The sequence below is a fragment of the Pleurodeles waltl genome, chromosome 3_1, assembly GCF_031143425.1.
Source record: "Pleurodeles waltl isolate 20211129_DDA chromosome 3_1, aPleWal1.hap1.20221129, whole genome shotgun sequence".
NCBI classification, from domain to species: Eukaryota; Metazoa; Chordata; class Amphibia; order Caudata; family Salamandridae; genus Pleurodeles; species Pleurodeles waltl.
Genome location: NC_090440.1, coordinates 994,841,473 through 994,854,520, shown reverse-complemented (window position 1 = coordinate 994,854,520; position 13,048 = coordinate 994,841,473). Strand labels below are relative to the sequence as shown.

Here is a 13,048-nt window from a genome sequence, read left to right as displayed (position 1 = left end):
TGTTTCGACCATAAATTAATTTGTTAGGTAAAATCTAATGAAAACGGGTATGAAAAAAACAAGATATGCATTTTTAAATACGCCCAAAAATCTGAGTTCAAGAATAGGGGTTTTTGGTTTAGGGTTGCATTTAGAAACAGGTGATTCTGATGATTGTTTGCCAAATATGTTATTTGTACACTCGCATCTACATCTAGAATCTTCTGCATTACAACACTTCTTCTAATGAGAAAGGTATCTACCATTTGAGAGTGGTCCTATCGCATGGGACAAGAAAGCCCAAAAAGCACACCATGGCAAGATCAGGATTTTCTATTTGAACTGTACTGATTGTTGGAAAAAAACGGCTGTGTTGTATGGGTCTGCATTTGGCCTACATCTAAGGTAACCTATCAACTACAATCACTTTAAAAAACTAAACAGCACATGGTGCCTGGGGTGATGCAGGTTGCATGGATCCCACTACTTTTTCTTAACCAGAATGCCCTGCGAGCATCTAACTTTGTTTAAAATCTAAGATTTTCCTCACATTTCTCTGAGGATAAGTTCTAGGATCAAAATTCCTACTACCCAGGGTTTCCAAACTCCTCCTGATAAAAACAGTACCCCTTGTGTGGGTGAGACCATCATCCGTGACGGAAGATGCTCCAGATTGCAATGGTGAAACATCAAGACTTGTCCTTTCACATGTAATCATTCTGTGGATGTTGTTAGTTCAGTATTTGCGCATGGAGCCTGCTGGCATATAGGGAAATGTACCAATTCTATACATTTCTGATATCCAGACACCCATGGAGTCCAGGGAGGAGTGACTAACATGGATCATTCTCTTTTTTTTTTACCCAGAACTCCTTACAAACATTATAACAAGCCTTAAAATCACCCAAATTCCTCTTTTTGTCCAGGGAGGGAGAAGAGGTGTCAGCAGTATTCATGCCAGAATCAGTTGGCAAGCACAGATTCCTACCAACCCTCAAATTTCTGAAAGCTAGGAACACAGGGAAATCCAAGATAGCGAGACTTCCATAGATGCCAGTATGTTTTCTCACCTAGAGATGCCTGCACATGACATATGTATGCCTAAGAAAACAAATCTAATTTCCTTACACTTTCTATGGGAGATGGCTCTAGAATTGAATCCAGGATTAGTCATCATCAAGGAAAATTTACTGACTCCAGACATTTGTGAAAATGAGACACACGAGGATCAAGGGTGGTTCAGTCTGCATGCATATTACCACTTTTATTATTCAGAATGCCCGCTTAATGTCAAAGTACGGGTGAAAAACATTCCTCATATTTGTGACAGAAAAAAAGTTGGAGCTATTACTACAGGTTCAAGTTTCCTGGATTTCATTGTCCCCCCTGAAGAAAAAGGTATTGCCACAATTGTGGACAGGTGTATGATATGGAACAGGAACTGGTCAAAATTTGCACTGTTTGAAGTGCATCCAGTATCAATGTGCTCTTCGAATGGTTACAATTTTGGTACATATCTATACACGTGGGCACTGTTTTTCTTATGCGAAAGGTGGAAATGCAGGATAATAAAACTTTACCCAATGACTAGAAGTGCCCAATATTTCCATCACAAAATGTAGGGACATTGGGATTGCTGCAAGAAAATATGCTGAGATCCAGGTAAGGCACACCACCCTTGAGTCTCTGGACTTCCTAATTTTCATAAGTGTCCAGTATTGATAAAATAGGCAAAGTGCCAGCCAACATAAGGCCCAAATGCTGAAGCCATTACTTCAAGAAAAAACAAAGATAATTCCTGGGTATATTTTTTGTATTTGAGGACATTTAGGGTAGGAAACCATGCTGAGGTCCAAGCAGGTCACATCACCCTGGTATCCACTGGGACACAAGGTCTTCAATTTTTTTTCTGAAATCCGCCAGGGAGGGTGCAATATGAAGATGGAGGAATACGTCGTTCCAGGTCTTGGCAACAATGCAGGCTGCGGGTGTGTGCGCACGGGCTAGAGAGGTGGAGTGCAGGTGTCTTGCGGAGAAGGTGGAAGTTCAGTCAATAATTGATGTAGGTCGGTCCTTGATCATGCTGAGCTTTGTAGGCTTGAGTGAAGACCCGGAACTGGCAACTTTTCTGGATGGAGAGCCAAAAGAGGTTTCTGAGGTTGGGGTGATACGGGCCAGTTTGAGGAGGCAGAGGATGAGTCTGGCTGCAGCATTCTGTGTGGTCTGGAGTCTTGAGGAGCTGGGTGAAGATGCTGGTGCAGAAAGTGCTGCTGTAATCGAGGCGGCTTGTGACAAGCGTCTGTGTGAAGTCTTTCTGGAGTTAACTGGGATCCATCTGAAGATTCTGCGCAGCATGCAAAGGGTATGGAAGCAGGAGGAGGTGACTGTGTTGATTTGTCATTTCATGGTCAGTTCACTGTTGAAGATGTCTAGGTTGCTTGCATGTTCTGTGGGTGTTTGTCAGAGTTCTGCTGGCTGCCAGCTGTGGTCCCATATGAAGGTGTTCTTCTAGAAGATTAGAACTGCTCTCTATGCATGACAGGCTATCCCCTCACGTCTTATCAACCACAAAAACGTGCCTGGAAAGATTTGTGAATACTTGGTGGGAAAACGAGGGAGTAATTGGTTGGGGGTGGAGAGAAAAGAGTGCACCATCTGCTTTTAAACTTGCTGGTGTCTATCTGGTGGATGGATCCCTGCTCAGAGGGCACCCTCCTGTGGTGATATCTGGCAAGGATCCACTAGAGAGAGATAGTCTACCCCTTCCAATGTTACCTCTCTAGTTGCATTAATTGCTTGGAAGGCAGGGCTATGCCCCTGTACACTGCACAGAGTGAAAGCAGAAGATTTAATTTATAACAAAAATGCATTAATTACTAGCGCTGGCAAAGCCAATAGGTCTAGAGTTCACTGCAAGCCTTTTGACTTTGTGAGTGATTGTTTTGTCGTTTTTTTGTAAAAGTTTATTTTGGGGAGAGCTGCGAGGCTATTACCAGTATGAAAAAAATTGCTAACAGCAAAAAATATATTTTTTGCCTGAAAAACACACACATTGCTATAATATTACCAGACACTGAAGGGAACTGCTTTATGTATAATATTACCAGACACTGAAGGGAACAGCTTTATGTAGGAATGTGCTCCTTTTAAAAGAGCAGAATGTGGTCATTCACAGTTAGCCAAAGTCTGAAATGGGTTGACCCACTGTCCCATGCTGTGGTGGGTGGGAAAATAATGTGAATGACAACAGATTAATGGAGAAAGAGGGTTGTCCAATAGCCCCTGTAAATATATGTAACAAAATAGCATTGCCAATGCCAGACCTAAAAAAAAAAAAAAGAGAAGGAGCAGCCAGAGGAAGAAGGCCTACAAAGGGAAGCACTATGTTGCAAGCACCAGACTGCTTCCAAGCCCCTGATGTGAGGGCATGATGTTCACATTTACTGTACTTCAAAGGTACTGCAGAGAATGCAGAGAACGTAAACATCACAAAGCCCACGCTAAATGGGTTTAAAATGAAGCATAACATTTTAAAGTTGGTTCTAGATTTAATGTGTAGACAACGGAGGCTTCTACAGTGGTGGGGGATTGTTTGATTGGTACAATTATCTAATATGGGGCACAGCACTTGATTTTGTGCTTTAAGTCTTTTAATTTGCTGGAAAAGTAAGACACAGTACAGTACGTTATAGCAAAGGCAAGCATGTACAAGTATGCCAACCACCGTGGGGTGATGATCAAATGGAATTGCGGGCAAAGTATTTTTGAGTAGTTCCGATTGGTGCAACATAGCTTGTACCCAGCTGTTAAGGCAAAGGTCAAATTTCCAAATGCTTAGGTTTCTGATCTTTGTTTAGCGGTTACTTTTGCCACAGTAAATAAGGAAGGAATATGGCATCCATGTTTTTTCACCAGATATCCAAGCCCAGTCAGAGAATTACATTTTGCAGATAGTGAGTTTTACATAGTTTTGCCCATTTTGAGTCTGCCAGAAACTTTATGAATTGATTTTGTCTCCGGTGAATAATACCTAGATTTGTATGTCATTCACATACAAGTTGAAGAAGAGTTAGTGGGTTCCTAGGAGGTTCAACGTGTCTTTTGCATGCATTATTTAAAGGGAACTGAAGGGGAGGCCTCTTGGACACAGCAGATGACAAGGCTTGTTGGAGATGTTACATATTCTATCCTGAGTTTTTAAACATCCTATCAGGAAAGATTTACACCACCTTATTGAATGGACACTGGCATAAGATACCAATGGGGACAGGGTGATGTGGTGGTCCATCATACTGAAGGCAGGGAAGAGGATCAAATGTTTAGTTTTCCTTGGTCGGCCACATCTAAAATATTGCTCCAGACATTGTTGACTAGTGTCACTTCTGTCTTGTGCTTAGAATACAATACATATTTGTTGACACCTAAAATGATGTGTAGCTATAAATAAATCTGGAGATGGAAAAAATAGATTATTCCAGACTCTTTGAGATCCATGGTAAGCCCGAGTGACACAGTGATCACTGTAATGAGTTGCACAGTAGAATTTTTCAGGAGAGGGTAGTGGTTCAATGAAAAGGATACTTTGAAGGGATTTAATAAACAAGTCTGCCATGGATGGGGAAAATGCGTGCATGTTATAATTCAAAGGCAGCAGCTCAGGTGCCTGAGCTATGAATCTTCAGCTGGATAGGAGGCCTTTCAGTAAGGACGCAACCCTCTGCAGAAACAACTTTGGAGAAGGAAACCTTGGAAGAGGGGAGAGGCTAAGTGGGAAAAGTTGTGAGTAGGAGAAAGTGATGCAGCTCTTATTTTTATACTAATTTATCAATGAAGTTGTGTCTAGGAAGTCTTATAGTTCATGAGTTTGAGGAACAGATGTGGTGCAGTGAGTGGGTCTATAAATGTGTGAACTAATTTGGTAACTTTGCAAAGAAGGTTCACCACTTTCAGGACTTAATGTTTGGATTTTTTTGCTGTGTATAGGATTCTGACAGTGATCTGTGCCAACTCAGACCAAATGTGCGGACTTGTATTTTCAATTGGTTCAATGTGTTCAACAACCATGGGTGTGTTTTGTCCAATTAAACTTTCAGAAGTCATGTCAAAAGAGAGAAGTTGTAAATTGTACTATTTTATCAGCCTCAAAGGAATTAAAGATTTGGCTCAGGAGCGATTAAAGCAAGTGACCTGCAGAATAAAAATATATTTGTTGTAGATGCACAACCAGCAGAGTTATCTGAAAATTACAACTTACCCATGAAGTCGCACCAACACAAGGAGCAAATAGATACACAGGTAAACTCATAGCGCTACCTAATGGGATAAAAGAATGGGAGAACTCTCTTGAAATATGTGATAATCGCAGGGAGTAAGTGACTAGGGGAATGCAGGACACTGAAAGCTTCAATCAACTAAGTGAAGGGGGTAGATGCACACAGCAATTACAATGGTTATCTGTATGCACTGATTACATGGCCGTAAGTGCATGAGGCAATCAGGAGGTAAATTGTTTAAGCACTCGCAGGAGGCCAAGCCAATGTGGCAAATGTGGCAAAGTAAAATACACAGGGCAATTTCAGGAGCTAAACACTTCTCAAATGGTCAGCACAAGCGGCAAGTGTAAGGGGAATGATATCTAGAGGTAGACACATTGGGTGATCCCTAGGTTCATAGGGGGCGACTGCCATCGGTAAAAATCTGGAGATCAGCAAGAGGTAAACACATGGGACAAACGGTAAAATGACAGTGTCCAATTGTGAGTGGTATTGGTGGACACTCAAACACAGGAGGTGATCTGAAGGTACGTACTGCTTATAAATGCCTTCATTCTCTGGTTACGTTTCATATATGATCTTACAAGGAGTCCTCTTTGTAGCAAGTAAGTTTATTTCATTTAAGCAGGACGATTATAAAGGTCACACAATGTCCATCCACCACCAGAACTTTTCCTCACTGGCTCCTCCACCTGCTTCATCCAGAACCATTAATACGTTCTGCCCTAACGTTCCAATTCTGCACATTAATAATTTTATACCTTAACATGTAAGACCCAACACATATTTCCCCTTAACATGACAAAAGAAATGTGCCATGTCAGTATGAACTGATATAAATAAATAAAAATATAATATAGAAGAATTAAAAACATTGTATGAACATGTTTTGTCTACATGTTTTCAATTAGAGATTCTATTTTAACAACAATCTAAACTCTAACTTCTTTTAGGCATACTGAGTACATAATCTTGAAATTCGTTCAGTAATTTATTTACCCTTGAAGATACACTAGGTATTGGAGCTTCCTCACTTTTTACCGTACTCTTGTTGTTGCAAGCACTCATGTCACTTTTAACTTTTCTTTTTATTTTATGAGCTGTTGATAATTTCTCTTTGTTCCACTATTTACCATCTTCCAATTTAACAACATTTTTGCTCAGAATAATGAACTGAAGTAAATGGACAACAGTTGTCCGTTAGAATTTCATCTGGAATTCCTTCATTTTCAAAAGCCAACTCTTGTATATTTAGAAACATTTAGAAACTTGAGATCAGGCCAACAGCTGTAAGCATGTATTAACAATATACCATAATCTAATACTCCACTAGATAGATCCATGGGACCAATGATATCAATTGCTATTTTACTCCATGGTTTGTCAGGTACTCTTATCGCCTCAACAGGACTTGGTAGGGTAACTTGTGATTTATCACTAACAGCACACATTAAACAATCTCTCACATGGTGTTCCACTCTCTTGTCCAACCCTGGCAACAAAAAATTCACGGATTCTTCTTTTCTTAGCTCGCATACCTATGTGCCCTTCAGGAGAAAGATTAAGTATCTTGTTTCTTACACTCTCTGGTATAACTAATACATCATATTGCATTAATAAATCATTGGCCACAGATAATTCTACAAACACTTGTTTACATGCTTCACTTATTTTTCAATTAGGTTTCCATTCTGTCCATCCTTGTGATATGCCTTGTTTTATCTCTTATTTGTTCATCAAAATCACTTCCTTTCCTCCACTCATCTTCTGACACAGCACCTTCACAAAGGTAATCTAGTGTGCATATCAACTTATCATCCACATTCCCTTCTTCACTTTTGTCACTTGTGCTCAGGCTAGGAAGTCAAGCAAGACAATCTTCAAGTAAATTCCTGGCTTCTGGTATGTATTTGATATGATAATCATTTCCTTGTAGTCTGTACTGATATTTTGCTATTCTGGGAGTGGCATGTCCCCCTCCTTTTGTGGTGAATAATTGTACTAAAGGTTTGTGATCAACTCTGACAGTAAAGTGTATGTCCCACAACTAAGGCTTGAAATGCATAATTCTCCACCAGCATGCAAGAGCTTCTCTTTCTACCACTGAAATTGTAGATTCTGCCCCTTCAAACTACGAGACGTGAATGCAATTACTTCATCCTTATCATGCCTACGTTGCAATAACACAGCACCTAATCCCCTTTGGCTAGCATCAGTCATGATTATTGTTTTATCCTTAGTGGCGACAGGTTTTAATGGAATGAAAGGTGCTATTTCTTTTTTCATTTCCTAGAATTATTGTTCACAATTTAAATTCCATTCAAATTTGACATTCTTCTTCAAAAGATTTCTTATACTTTTATTGCACATTTGGGGATAAATCTGCAATAAGAATTCTATCAATCCCATGAAAGATCTTACTTGATCCTTGTTTTCTGGAGTTTGAAAGTCCTCTATAACTTTAACTAAACTTGCCTTAGGTTGCACTCCTTGCTCTGAAAGATTAGAGCCTAAATAATCAATGCATGTCTTGTTAAATTTGCATTTGTTCACACTGAGTGCGATGCCTCGCGTTTAAAATGGACAAAGGTTGTCTCAATCTATCATCGTGTTGTTTTTTATTCTGTCTAAAAATTAAGACATCATCTTGAAATGCAATGTTACCCTCCAAGCCTTTAAACAAGCTCTCCACAACTCTCTAGAGAACAGCAGAGGCTGAGGACAGACCAAAAGGCATACATTTAAATAAGCCTTCAGGTGTGATAAACAAAGTTAAATGCCTGGACTCAGGATTCAGAATAATCTGATAGTACGCAGATGCCATATGCAATAAACTAAACCTTCTAGCTTTCTTCAAAGTGGATAGCACCTCAATAATGTTGGGTAAAAGATGGCAATCTAGCCATGTTTGCCCATTGAGGTCTCGCAAATCTACACATAAGTGAATGGAACCATTACCCTTATGAGCTATAACAACTGGAGCAACCCAATGAGAAGATTCAATTATCTCTATCGCATCTTGTTCACACAACAACTTTTCAAGTTATTTTCTTAATTCCATTTGCAAAGCTAAAGGTACCCTTCGAAATCTATGTACTTTCAGATTGGCACTATCAATTTAATCTTGTGAGTAAAACCTTTAAACCTCCCAAGTTTTTCCTGAAATACTTCAGGATACTCATTTTCCCATGTATTATCTTTAATGGATAATACTTGATGATAACCCTTGCTTAAAATTACTTGGGCAGGATTGTTCGGATCCAATAGTATTCCCAAATTCTTTCGGTCATACCACCCCAGCAAACATGTCATCCTTCGCTACATACACAACTCCTTTCGCAATACTTCCTTGAAAATTAAATTCCGCTTCATATTCACCAAGCACGTCTATTGGTTTTCCTCCTACAGGTTTAATGAGGAAATCTTTTAGTTATTTATGATAAATAAATGTCCCTCTATTTTTGTTCACTCAAAGGGGTGAGTGACGATCCTGAATCAGCCATTAATCTAACTTCACTTCTATCTATGAGTAAATTACAAAAAGGTCCCTTTACGTTGTTTGAGACTACTCCACGTACTGTTTCCTCGTGTGATCCAGATATATTGACAATGGTTTGAATTTTTCCTTATCACTAATTGTTGCCTCATTAACACTTACATACTCATCCAAAACTCTGAGAATTTTACTAAGTGTAGGTTTCTCTTCTGATCTGCATACTCTAGAAATATTCCCCTTTTTCAAAAACTTGGAACATATTTTATCCACTGCTGGACATGCAACAGCAGTCCCTAAATGAAAGGTAATACCAAATCTATAACATTCTAATTTTCACTAACTTTCTTTTTTACTGGACATTTCAGACAACTCTTTCTTTTTACTTTTCTTGTTCTTCCCTTTAACCAATAAAATACTTTGTTGTGAACTTTTTGTGTCAGATATGTTCATTTGTTCCATATATGATGTAGTATTTTCTATTCTGGTAGCCATCTCTACTGCTTTCTCAAGTGTTCAGTTCAGGGTACAAAAAAGTGTTTCTTGTACTTTCCTGTTATTCGTTTTTTTTCAACTAGTTGATCCCAAATCATTTCATCGTCACGTGCTTTGTAATCGCAAGACACTGCTAAAATTCTTGAAGCACCCTCGAAGCTTGCAACTGATTCCCTAGTTACTTGAGCTTGTTTTCTAGAATGTATGCCTTTCCATAATAACGTTCTTACACGCTTTACATCCTCTATCAAGAGATTTGATGGCTGAGGCATATTCATCAATGCCTCCATCTCCTTCCCCTTCTCCCAAGGGAACTACTTATTAAGGTATTTGTTTCAAAATTTTGCGACCTTCTGATCCTAAACAGTGTCGAAGGATTGCATACTTTTTCCTGTGTGTACAGGAGACACCATCCAAAGCATCAAGATAATCTTCAAAATCCTCTTTGAACAATTCCCAGTCAGATTCAGGAGATTTAGGATTTGGAGCAAATACACAAATTGGAATTATCAAATGTTGCAAGACTGACAGATGCTCAATTTTAATTAAGCTATAAACCAATGTGAGTATCCACAATTAATTATTTACGAAGCTTGAAGTATGATTGACTGTTGTGATACGCTATTTGAGGGGTGCATACCACCGTTATTATAGATAACTCCTGTGAATGTTTTCTGACATATAAAACGTTGTAATTAATTTTGAAGTGAGTGGTTGAAAGAAGGTGTGCATGACACCATTTATTCCTTTATTAGGCACGTTACAAATCCCACAAAGGTGTGCGTATCACCGATATCTATTTTTAATCAGATGGCACACTGAAAAGGTGAGCGTATCAAGGAAGAGTTAATTAAATTTTAAAGTGAGTGGTTAAACAAAGGTGTGTGTGTGTCACCATTTCTTTCTTTGTTACACATGTTATATGTACAAGGAAGTTAGTGCCACAAAGGTGTGTGTATCACCAATATCTATGTATAATAAGAAGACATGCTGAAGAGGTGAGCATAGCACCAAAGTGTTTCTAGGCAACTGAAGACCCAGGATGCTTGCGTTGAACCAGAAATCTTGACGACGCAGGCCGAGTGCATCAGCACATTAGTCTTTCTTAATAGAGCAGCTCGAGGAAAAGGAATCGTGCAACATGATGCGCTAATAAATTTCAAGTATGTCGCTCATGCCAATGAGGTTGCACTCCCAGCAGCACAACACACCCAAATCCCAATTCCTTAATGGCACAGGAATTGGGGACAACAAACACTCTGGCTCCAGGCCCCAGACACCAGGGGCGAGCCGAAGAAACCGAACTCTGCCTCACCTGTGAACGAAAAGCTGTCCAATTCACTGAACGCGTGGAAAATCTTCCCACTTGCAGGGTTGCTTGCCACCAATACAAGGACTCCTCTTTGTAGCAAGAAAGTTTATTTCATTTAAGCAGGATGATTATAAAGGTCACACAAAGTTCATCCACCACCGAGCCTTTTCCTCAACTGGCTCCTCCACCTGCTTCTTCCAGAACCATTAATACGTTATACCCCCACAATCCAAATCTGCAAATTAATATTTTTATACAAAAACATGTAAGACTCAACAGATCTCGTTTTACTCAATACCCAGACACTGCTTTGCTTCACTGTATTTTCTCATTGTACCTCGTCTTTACTGTAGATCATCTTAATTTCACTATTTTTTCTGTTAGTGCCTAAATCCCTAAAGAATGGAATAAACTACTGGTTTATAGTAGAATAGCTTCAACATTGGCTACTTGTGAGAACACATTGTTTCATCATATAATTAGGAGTGAGCTGGCCTCAGATTATACTCGGCTTTATGTGCTGTCATTAAATCGTTAAGAGCTTTGAAGAAAAAATAAAATCGCTATATAAATAAGTAAACTCAAAGGGATAACGCCCAGGCTCTCTGGAGCAGGTAGATGAATTCTGAAGCAGTAGAAAGATGGGAGGCGGGGGGGGAGTACAAGTTGCAGACCTAATTGGATGGGGTGTATTCAATGGTCAAAAATACAATCTCAAGGGGCCTTATCAAAGGGCCCAACAGAGAGAGACTCTCAAAAGCGCAAACATAAAGGGTGATGTCAAACAGGCAAGCACAGGTACAGTGAGAAAAGGGAATGGAGAGGGGCGAACTCAACGGGGAAAACGCAGCGGTCGATCTCAAAGGAGCAGTCTCAGCGGGCACAGTCTCACAGGGGCAAGAATTAGGAGCTCTCAAAAGGTAAGGAGGAAATCTCAAAGGAGTAAAAACAGGGAGTTACCTCAAAGAGATAAAACATAGATCCTAAGTGGGCAAACGGAGGTGCCATTAAAGGGTAAACTTAGTTGATTTCAAAGCCATAAAAAGAGGAAGCGATCTCAAAAATATGTAAATTGGGAACACCTCATGAGGGTGTACACCGAAAACGATCTCAACAGAATCTGTACATGGAGTAAACTCAAAAGAGATAAACACATAGACTAGAGCAATCTGGAATGTTCTAACGACATGGGGCTATATGAAAAGAGCAAACAGATGGAGCGATCTGAAAGTGGTAAGATAACCACGTGTAGTGGTCTGACCAAGAGTAAACATGTGGTGCACTGGAGGAGCAAACATATGGCTCTCGCCGACACTGCTGGTGAAGGCCCACTGCTGAAAACCGTCGCAGTGAAGAGATCACTCAGATCGCGGCATCATCCTTGGAAATAAGCCAGATTCAAATTATACATTACAAGAAACAAACGACGTGTGCGCAATATCAACACTGTCAGAGTATGCATTTGGGAATAATACTCCGGCTGCAACTTCCTGAATCTATCTCTCATTGGAAGTGTTTGCTTGCTATGGTGCAGTGGAAGTAACAACGCATCGAATCAATTCAGTTGTGCCTAATTACACATCGCTTCGTATTCTCCAACATAAAAGCTAAGCATTCTCTATTTACAACGATGACATTTCCGTGCTAAAGACTAATAGACGACGATGGTAGCGAGCCCTATGCTGCTCGGCGGTCTTTGAAGTTGCTCCGTAAATAATGTTGTAATAATAGATTTGATTTTGTTAACACTACCAGTAACAAGAATAGTATGCACGATGACACGAAAAATACCAATAACGCGAGTAACGCTCCAAGCTAAAAACTTCTTCCCACGAATAACAGGTAATAGTATTAACAACTGTGCTCAATACGTTCATAAAGCTCTTCCTAATAAAAAAAGCAGTATGAGGAGAAAAATGGTATGTACAAAGCACCAGCATGCCACTGGAACTAAGTAGATGGTTTATGTAGAGCACGTATTTTATTGTTCAACAGTGCTAACTTTACTCATGGAAGTAACAAATACAATAAATACAGCTGCGGCAGCTGTTAGTAGTTCTACACAACACAGAATGTGCTAGAAATAATTGCTGAAAAGAAATTAGGAGGTCTGGCATAGTTGTTTTGGGCACTGCAAGGGACAACGCCCTGGACCCTAGACACCAACAACTCCTCAAAAAGGACCTGGCCTTCACTTCGGTTCACTGGAACCCGATGGCCACCTCCCTCAGGGGTCACATGCCCTGCTACCACCGCACACTGTAGGCACCAGGTGCCCCTGGGGATCTGTTTCCTCCTGATCCGCCTGAGCTCTTGTTGATTTTTAGGGACCACTCCAGGGCTACTACCTAATACAGCACAAGACTACCCCCTATGTTCTGGCCCCAGATAACCCACCGCTTCTTGTCTTACGTATGCAGCTTCCACGTCCCAAATACCTAAGCTGTTACTCAAGAGCTAACAACCCTGCACTCGTCTGTCCTGCACACCTACACC

General features: G+C 40.1%; 1 protein-coding gene across 6 annotated transcripts in view; it reads right to left on the bottom strand.

The window, feature by feature from the left end:
• The window catches only part of EPB41 (erythrocyte membrane protein band 4.1), a 698,787-nt gene that overhangs the window by 666,291 nt on the left and 19,448 nt on the right, over positions 1 to 13,048 (bottom strand). The gene's annotated exons all lie outside the window — the stretch shown is intronic.